Raw genomic sequence first — 11,006 nt, 5'->3', positions numbered from 1 at the left:
AATTTCAAAAATGCACATGAAATCTCTCAAATTTGATATTATTGACCATAGATCCAATTGCAACAATACCAATTTCCCATTTTGTATTTCTGATCATTTTATATTTTAATATCTGCATCATTTTGACATGACAACACTATTGAGTTGGTGGGTCACAAATCATTTTACAGGAATTCCCAATCTTTTATATTGTCAGTTATGTGTATATGTGAATGTATTATAAATATTGTAATTTATTAATGACTGACAAAATCAGACTGCTGTCAAATACCAAAAACAACGAACTTAAATTTCCTGTATTTGTAATGAGTTTCATCTCTGTTACAAATGTCAGGTAAATTGAGAGTGAAGAATTGGCATTTACTTCATTATAATGATTTATTCTAAGTCATTCCATTTCGAAAATTGTATTGCTGTTTTCTTTTTCTTTACTCTTGGTGTCCGATGTCCTATGCTGGGTCTTGTTGTTTCCTTTGCTTTGAGGAGCTGTTCCCTTATGTTGCATAGTTTTCTGTGAAGAAATATTTCTTTGACCATTACGCTCTTCCTTTGGACTTCAAGCAGTGTGCGTGACTAGTGGTTAATTGTCTGTGGGTTTTTTTACTAGCAACCAGATGACTGTGCCAACTTCATTCATTTCATGTGGTAATTGTGGTAATTGAAGTGTTTTAATAATGATATTATGCTTTTGGTTGTCACTGAGAATGGTTTTAGCTTTTGAAATAGACATAAAGTATCATCACTAATTCCATTAAAGTTAAGAATGCAGAAAAGATTAATCCTTGGCAGAATAGTGTTGATTTTTAACAATTCTCTTCTAACATCATTTCTTACTGTTTTAACCAAGGGTACAATAACAGTGATGCGAATCTGGAATGGTGTTTGTATTACATTGCTGTCATTGCTCTCCTACTAAATACAGTCAGGTTTGTCGTTATAGACAGATAAATATTGAATAAGGTTATGGTTTGAAAAAAGATATACAGTCTCACCATTAAAAGGTTATGATGGTGTGTAAGTTATTTGGCCATAATATAAAAAAACAAACAGAAAACTTGAGCTTTTATAGAGTTGAACACCCTCTTAACGCTCTTAGAGCACCACAGGGAGTTCCCAAGCCAACAGCAACACTGAACATATTGGACACAATATACAATCTGTAAGGCAATGTTATAATTCCTTTTCCTCTTCTCATTCTGCCTCTCCCGTCTTATTTTCCTCATTATTCCTTTTCATAAGACAAAAACACAAACACAAATTTACAAACTCAAACATCTTAAAATATTCATTTAGAAGAAGTAAGTGGAGCAGGCACTTATGTTGGTAAATATATTTATCAAAGATTGGAACGCTCTTCTCGAATCATGTGTAAACACAAGAGATTTAGAAACCTTCAAGCAAAGATTATCAAAACTCTTCAGCCTAAACACCAACAATGGCTGTCACATTCAACAACTCTATACCCTCGAATACAAATACAGTAGAACATGAAAGTAACGTACTCGGAAATAGCGAGAACTCGGAAATAGCGAGTAAAATCTAAATCCCCGTTTTTTTCTCTTATTTGAGTCAATAAAATTAGCATGCAAGTAGCGAGTATGAAAAAGAGGTCAACTCGGAAATAACGAGCATTTCCTGCCCCAGCCTAGGACTTGGAACGAAGTAAAGCAAAACACCATACAAGGGCGATTTAAATAATTTTAGCCTAGCTTCTTTTCTTTTCTTATTTTTCGTTACGAGTAATATTACATAGTAGCCTAGTCTAGAGTACATAATAGGCGAAACAAATTTGGGTGGGGGTTGGGTGTGTGTGTTTGTGTGCGTGTGGGGGTCAATTATTCACCCAATGTGGTGCCGCGCGAGGTAAGCACTGGCAGCCACCATGCCAACATGCCTCACTTCGCATCATCGGTCAGCGAGTCGCATTCGTTAACGAACGACACGATCAGCGAGAGAGGGGAGCGTGGAACCATCATTTCAGTGGGTCAGTGATTGAGTGATGCGCTTGCTTACCTCATCAAACATGCCTAGTGCTTACAAACACTCACACACACACATACATGAAATCTTGATGGAAATGGAAGGGGTGGATCAACTTCAACCTGTGGCCATCATTACGTAGTTAACAAAGGCCGTGTTCAACCCCGCCCTCACCCCACTTTATCCACACACAGTCATTTGCACGCACGCACGGCACACACGCACAAACACACCCCACACACACACACACATTGTCTTTCCATATTTTTGTACGGCCGAGTGACCTTTCCTGGCAACTCGGGAATAGCGAGAACTCGGAAATAGCGAGTAATCAGGAGTGGACCCGTCGAACTCGCTATTTCCGAGTTCTACTGTACTCAGAATTGAGTCGACCTCGAGTAACATTCATATTCAGATAAGACTTTTACAGCCCAGTTACTCATTTTACAAGTGAGTATAGTGAGTATGATAAGAACATTGGAGTAAAGAGCCATTTATAAGGATTCAACTTCTTACTATCCTCATGGGAACTTAAAGCTTGGACCACTGAATGGTCGCATGCTGAGCGTCATGCCTCTGGACCACAAAACTGCATTGTCTCTTAAGAGGTTTTTAAAGATAGCCAAATTCCCAAAGATATACTAAATTGTGAGTTTAATTGGAAATCAGTTATCAATATATCACATTGTTTTTCTTTGTAAGATCAGATCGATCTCTAAATTTTGGCAATACTTTACGTTTGCCAAAAGACACGGTAAGAAATAGGATGGGATATACATCTCATTTGCTTTTAATTTTTATCCTCCTGTTTATTAAAATTGTTTATATATATATATATATATATATATATATATATATATATATATATAATGTATACCTCGTGATGTTGCAATATTCATCAAAAACCACAATTTGACTTTTTTTTTTTTTTTTTGAGATTTGTTTGAAATATATAATATGTTCTTTGTTTCTTCCCCTAAAAGTTATTCTGTATTACTCCCATACATCGTCACATATGTATGTAGAACTGTATTTGATATAGTACCTACAACATTGATGTCCTCTTGGATTTTGAACAAAGTCTCATTTTTGCACTGAATTTGATTCATACTAGATCACTCTTTGGCCTCACCCTCACATCTAATGGCAATGAAGAAAACAACTGGAGCTAAGCTTTATTTTCTGAAATGTTCTAAGGGAGACAAGTCAACAGTTTAATACATCGTTTGCAGGGTCAAAATCCAACTAGAAATCCTGTAATTATTTTTACAAAGACTGAGAATCTGTAAAGCTCTTCACGATATAAAAAAAATTTAATTGATAAACTTAAATTTTTTAATGTAGTTCACTTAAATGGGATATGGTACAGATTTATTAAATTTCTATTCATGCTGAATTCGAGAAAGTAAAATCTTGAGTTGCTACATTTAAAAAATGGGGGAGACTTTCAAAGGATGGAATTCAAACATTTCCTCATTTATATGTTGTTGTGGGAAGAATAGTTTCATTTGGTCCTCGATTTTTATTCTATTATGGTTGTCCTTCCCTTTTTAATGGTTTGTCATGGGTGTTATGCCGTGTGTTTGAATGATCTATAAGTTTTTCAATTTATCTCACATTCTCTTTTTAATTTAAACATTATGCATGTTTTTAATTAATTTGAAAAATAAACCCATGCCCTTTAATGTCTCTTTGATTATAAATTTTGTACGTTATAATGATATTTTGTAGCGTGAATTTCTGGATGGGGCTCCTTACCTCCCATAGTGGGCAGGGAGGCACTTACTGAGTCTTCTATCCCCCTATATCTGTTTTCCAACCTGCTTTCTGTCTTTGTCTTGGAATAAGATTACTTGGTTTTGTCCAGGCCCTGACCGGATACCCTAGCTGGGGGGGAAACAGTCAAATGTATAGAGTTTTGGGAGATGATTTTTTTTGTCTTGTAAATAATCTCTCTGATATGCACTTTATTGTTTTGTTTACATATTATAAATATATGATTTGTAAACATTTGAGTGCATCCCTCTTAGTTGGGACTTGTGCTTGTGTCTCTTGGGTGCCAGTTTTCCGATTCATGCCGGAATTCCGGTTTCGCAATATCTCGAAGTCAATTACCTCCGGTTTCAGTGTTTCGAGTAAAATAACTTAATAGCATAGAGAGAGTCAACTGCACTGTGAGTATTTCACTATGTATTATAAGTTGGTTTTAAAATCAAATTAATTTCCTCATTTTGTCGATATGTTTGCTGTGTAGTCTTATAATAATGGTATAAAAACGGTGATGAAATAAGAGTAAAGTTTAGGCCGCATTTTCAGTAGGAACATTTTCAGGTTTGGCAAAGTGTCGAGATTCTAGTTTCAGGTTTCAGCACTTCTTCCTGCTGGCACCCATGTTGTGTCTGGATGAGGCTTTTAGGTGATCTCAAACTAAGTATTGAGAGTGTGCTCTTGGAATCTATATCTGTTTCCTATTTGAACAAATTCCCTTTTGTCCTACCTTTTCTTGGGTGCTTTAATTGTAATTCTAGAACTTTAGATGAGCCCAGTTTGTCAAAAAGTCTTAAAATCTGAGTTCTGGAACGATATGTTAAGTTTAAGATTTTTTGACAAGTTTGGAGGTCATCTTACTCTTTAGATTTTGGAAGTGAAAGTCTTTGACCAAAAATTGATAAAAATACACCTTGTCATTGTATGATAGTAATGTCTGATGCCATATAAGACAATATGTTTTTTTAAGATTTATTTATTTGCAGTTATGATGCTATTTGTTTGTAAATCTACTGAGTTTTTTTTTAAAATCCAATTTAAATACATTTATAAACCAACCAGCCCTTTCCTTCCAAACCAGGGGTCTCTGTTAAGCGCCACTCATTTTTATAAAAGTGATCAGAAAAGACATATTTACATTTTCAATGAACATTTCTTTCAAAATGGGATTTTTCTCTGTCAAAGCTGCCAATGTCTTGATAGTAGCAACCTTTTGCTAGCACATCTTAGTAGTAATCTACAAATCATTTATCACCGATGCAAACTGATGGGTCGGATTTTAAAGATGGAGCTGCCTCATTTCTCATAAAATGATGAATGAGAGCTCTTTTTAGAATCTTTTGCATTAAATGTGTTTGAGCAACGTGCTCATTTATGCAGGTCTAATAACCGGATGTAATGATTGGCTTGATTTAACATTGTTGTCATGGATATTTTGCTTTGGTTCGAGACAATTTCCATTACAATGAGCCCATAACTATTTGGGTTAATGGACCTGCAAAAGGGATTATTGTATTTATGGATTACTCATTCGATTTCTTCTCTAAAACAGTCCAATTGCTTGAGAATTTAAAGGATGATTTATATATCTGGGTGGGTTCCCTACCTCCCATAGTCTGGGTGGGGTTCCTGACCTCCCATAGTGGGCAGGGAGGTACTTGCTGTGTCTTCTATACCCCTATACCTGCTTTCCAATTGCTTTCTGTCTTTGTCTTGGAATGAGATTACTTAATTTTGTCATGACTCTGACTTGAGACCTTGGCTGGGAGAAAAAGTCGAATGTTTAATTATAGTTTTGGGAGATGATATTTTTTTCCTTGTCACTTATCTCTCTGTTATTTTCTATTTTTAACATTTTATTTGTAAACATTTTAGTGTGTTCCCCTTAGTGGGTTCCTGTGCTGGTGTCTGGACGAGACTTTTAGGTAATCTCAAACTAAGTACACTGATAGTGTGCTCTTGGAATCTACATTTGTTCCCTATTTGAACCATTCCCCCTTGTCTAACTTTTTCCTCAAGTCCTTTTAATTGTACATCTAGAATGTTTTGACTATCCAATTTTCTTCCTTTTTAATGGCGCTGATATGACCTTAATGTGTTGCAAGCGCCATAAAACCCTTAAAAACGAAAAACAACAAAGCTCATTTATATCAGGCTCAAAATAATAGTTAATTTTTATAATAAATGATATTTGAAGACATTCAACTCGTAATGCACTGTATATCCTGCATCACACTAAAAATTTTACAATAACATGTGTGATGAAATTGCATTCACTATTTATTTAACACAGTATTTTATTTTTATTATTTTGTTATTTACCGCTAGTCCCATTCCAATCCCTTTTGTATTTATTTGTTGATTTTTAATATAAAGTAATCATTGTTTTTATCCCTGTGCAAGACATTTTAACTTGCATGGAAAAAAATTGATATTATATATGCTTTAATTTGTTATTTTATGTAGAGCAGGGTATCCTCTGTGAGACAGAGAAAGGATAGATACCCTTCTCTTCCCTGGTAGACGATCACAATGTGTGTCTTCTCTCCATCTATAACGGGATTTCTCTTTTGCATTGCTTCCTGATTTTATACTGAAATGAAACTACTTTGTTTTCCTCTGGCTCTGTTGAGCATTTTTAGTGCGAGGAAAACAGTCAGATATATAAACTTTATTGGGAGATAGTTTGACTCTCATTATCTGTCTTTTTTACTAGTGCTGAAAGGATTTTATGGTCTGACAAATGCCATTGTATGTCCAAAAAAAAAAAGAGAGAGAGAGAGAGAGAGGGGGAGAGAGAGAGAGAGAGAGAGGGAGAGAGAGAGAGGGAGAGAGAGAGAGAGAGAGAGAGAGAGAGAGAGAGAGAGAGAGAGAGAGTGAACATACAAAACGGAGACACACACACATACACACAGAGGGGGGGGGGGGGGGGGGGGGGGAGAGGAGGATGAGGGCGGGGTTTGTTTGTGTATCTTCTCTGAATAAATGTGTGTGTGAGCTTGTTAGGGGGAAAGGGTGGGGGGGGGGGGGGGGGGGGGGGGATCCATGCCTGATTGTTATATTCATTAAAGCCATATCAAAATGCAATGTTTTTTAACCCCTTGAATTTAGCTTGAATTTAATTTTTCTTTGACTTTGAGAACGCCTCTTTTTTGACATAATATTTTGGATCAACATTTTATTTTGCCTTGTTGAACGTAATGTTTATTCTTTTCTTTTATTTTCACAGCTTTGTTTTGAAAATGTTTTATTCTTTCTAAAGCTTTTTTATTGCCTTGATAATAGCAGATATGGGGCCACTGGCAGGGTCTCTTTCAACGTCTCAGTATCGTCTTTTTCATAATAACTGTCTTTACTTGTCCTGGAGTGAGACAACTTTTTTCACCCTAGGCCCTGGCTGGGATCTTGTGCAGTGAGTGAGGTTGTCAGATATGAATATTTGTCTATTTCTTTGAGAAATATATCGTTTTTTAGCTGTAAAACTACTATTAAAAATATAATTAAATGTCTGTATGTTCATTGTTGCTATTTTCAAAATTTGTTTTTCACAATTTGACATGCATCTCAAAATTATTATTATTATATGTCCGATATCCCACCTTGGTTGGATGGGAGCATCACCCTTGAATCATATACCTATGATGTTTGCATGGGTGTACGATCCGATAGTGATGTCGTTTTCTTCTCTCTTATTAGCCTATCCTGCTTCTTTGGTTTGTGATTGTATTTTTGACAGGGGATATTTTTTTGCTGTAAATCTTCTGCCTGTTTGTTCTTGGTTATTTATAATTTAGCTTATGATATCTTTAGGTTATGATTTTGATTTACATTTGTACTATTTTTGTTAGATTGCTTGTTTTTTTTTTGTTTCAGCGGTCTCTCATATAACCTCAATTGTGTTGGAAGAGACCTAAAGCAACAAACAAACAAACAAACAAAAAAAAATTTTAAGGGCATTTGTATTATGATTTATTAAATAGGTTTTGATTTAAGTCATTTCTTTACCATTGCACTTTTTAAACAATATTTTTGTTTTATCAGGTATATTGTGTAATGATACGCCTGTAACCGTATGCACACTTTTGTTTGATAAAACCCAGTTATTAAAATTAATATATCAGAGCGAGTTTTAATAATGTTTTTTTTTTTTTTTTTAATCTCAAATGTTTTCATCTGCACTTTAAAATCTTAATGTGGTATGTATTTTTTATTTTTCAAAGAGATCACAATTAAAGTAAAATGCCCAGATGTCAGAGTTTTAATTTTAAAGAGAACAAGATATTTCTTGTCTATTATTATTATTTGTCAAGAAGAAGAAAAAAATTCTCTTTATTCATCCTGTAGGGGAAATTTGTCTTTAGGATCTATTCCAAGGAAAAACTGGAATAACCCAGGCTACAGCCTCAGTGCAGCATCGCAAATTGAGCTAGGGCGAGGTGACTTGCTCAAGGTTACACAGTGCAGCGGCGGGTGATCGAACTTGGTACCTTTCGGTTACGAAGCAAAGACCGACCGTACCGCTGAACCACGCTGCCCCTCAAGTAGTTTGAAATACAATGTTAAAGTGGATAACAGGTCACTCCTGTCACTAATTCAGTTTTAGTCAGTATATGACATAACAAGTCTGATAGTGATAGCTCTACTACTTTGATCTCCCTGGGTGGGGATCCTGACCTCCCATAGCGGGCAGGGTGGTACACACTGTGTCTTCTATCCCCTTAAATCTGTTTTCCAACATGCTTTCTGTCTTTTGTCTTGGAATGAGATTACTTGTTTTTTTCCTGGCCCTCGCCGGAGTCCTAGCTGGGAGGGAAACAGTCAAATGCATAATTATTGTTTTGGGAGATGATATTTTTTTCCTTGTAAATCATCTCCCTGTTATGCACTGTATTGTTTTGTTTACATATTATATAAGATTTTTAAACATTTGAGTGTATCCCTCTTTGTTGGGACCTGGGCTTGTGTGTGGATGAGACTTTTAGGTGATCTCAAACTAAGTGCTTTGATAGTGTGCTCTTGGAATCTACATCTGTTTCATATTTGAACAAATTCCCCTTTGTCTTAACTTCTCTTGGGTGCTTTAATTGTAATTCTAGAACTATCCCATTTTCTTTCTTTTTACTGGCGCTGATATGACCTTAATGTGTTGCAAGCGCCGTAAAACTCTTAAAAACAAAACAAAACATCAGTATAGAATAACAAGTCTGATAGCTCTACTACTTTGATCTCATCGCTGTAATGGAAAAACTGTCAAACCAACACAAATATATACTCCATTACAAAAATATTGAAACAAGCCAAAAGTCGCGTTCAGTCATCAGATCTGCAAATATGTGCACGTAGTTATAATATATAGAATTTTGAGTCCAAATAGCACGCGTGAAAGAAAGAGAGGAAGAGAGAGAGAGAGAGAGAGAGAGAGAGAGAGAGGAGAGAGAGAGAGAGAGAGAGAGAGAGAGAGAGAGTAAGTAGGAGTGAAATATCTGTTCAATGTTATAGTTATCATATAACGTTATAACAAGTGTAACTAAATGACAATTTGCCATATTTATGGACAATAATGATCTATTATTATTATTATTATTATTATTATTATTATTATTATTATTATTATTATTATTATTATTATTATTATTATTATTATTATTATTATTATTATTATTATTAAATTTGGTTATTTTTTTCAAATTCAAGTTATGAAACCATGAGTTGTGGAAGCAAGAAGCAAGCTGTATTTAGCGTTGTTTTTATTCTATAAGTAACTAGTCATATAAATAATGGTTGACACACACGCATGCAGTATGGCATTGCCTACAAAGTAACGAGTTCGATCAACCCCATTGTTGTGTGGTCCTTGATCAAACCTCGCCCGCCTGTAGCTCCTAGTCATAGTGCGGCCTGCACTGCAGCTAATGCCTAGGTTTTATTTTATTCTATTCTACCCTTAGGATAGACCCTACGAAAAATTTCCCCTTGGGTCTGAAAAAAAGGAAATAAAAAACCAACCAAAAAAGCAACACACATTATATATCACATTACAGTTTAGTTTGATTCAGATTTTGTTATAAATATTAGATTATGTTTATGGGAGAAAAAGAAAATACTTGTTTTTGAACTTAAAAAAAAAAACTTTTTTATGCCTGTGCAAGGTTCTGCAACGATTTTGACATTATTTTTTAAACCTCATAAACAGGGTTGATAAACTAGTACTAGTTCGTTTCGTTGATTTGCCTTAAATACAGATATTAATTACACCGCCTTGCAAGTGAGCTTCCGGGGGTTTAATTTGTGTTTCTGTACCTTACATTATCTTTCCTTTTCTCAATTGGTGATACTTATTGTGATCTTACTAAGCTGGCGGTGGAAATCCTGAACTCCCACAACGCAGTGTATGAATGGATACTTATACTGTGTCTTCTTATCTCCTATATATCTGTTTTGCCCAACAGTGCGTTCTCTGATCTTGGAATTGAGGTATAATTGGTTTTGAGTCATGGCACCTGGTTGGAGAGTCCAGGCTGGGAGGGAAAAGAGTGAGCAAAGATGATGAGTATTGTTTTGGGAGATGATATTTTATTTCCTGTTATGTTATTATTATATTTGTTATTAGAAGTGTAATAAATGTAAGCATTTGAGTGTATTCCTCTTTGTTGGATTTTGTGCTTGTGTCCGGATAGACTTTATTGGTGGTCTCAATATAGTACTATTGATAGTGTTGTCTTGAATCTAAATTGATCTATTTTTCATTCCTCTATTTTATTTTCATTAGGTGCTTTTTAATTGTAATTCTAGAACATTTTGATAGAGCCACTTTATTCTCCTTTTTATTCTAGGCGCGATATAACATAATGGTTGAAAGCGCCGTAAAACCTAAAGTAAACAAACAAAAATCAAAACATCATGTGCGGCCCTGCACTGCAGCGAATGCCTAGGTTATTTATATTCTATTCTACCCTTAGGATAGACCCTACGAAAAATTTCCCTTGGGTCTGAAAAAAAAAGGAAATAAAAAGCAACAACCAAAAAAGCAACACACAATTATATATCACATTACAGTTTAGTTTGATTCAGATTTTGTTATAAAATTTAGATTATGTTTATGGGAGAAAAAGAAAATACTTGTTTTGAACTTAAAAAAAAACTTTTTTTATGCCTGTGGCAGAGGTCTGCAACGATTTTGACATTATTTTTTAAACCTCAATAAACAGGGTTGAATAAACTAGTACTAGTTTCGTTTCGTTGATTTGCACTTAAATACA

This window comes from Berghia stephanieae, chromosome 1 (genome assembly GCF_034508935.2).
Source record: "Berghia stephanieae isolate SIO BIC M18660-M18661 chromosome 1, UCSD_Bste_1.3, whole genome shotgun sequence".
In the NCBI taxonomy this organism is placed as follows: domain Eukaryota; kingdom Metazoa; phylum Mollusca; class Gastropoda; order Nudibranchia; family Aeolidiidae; genus Berghia; species Berghia stephanieae.
This window is presented reverse-complemented; position numbering follows the sequence as displayed.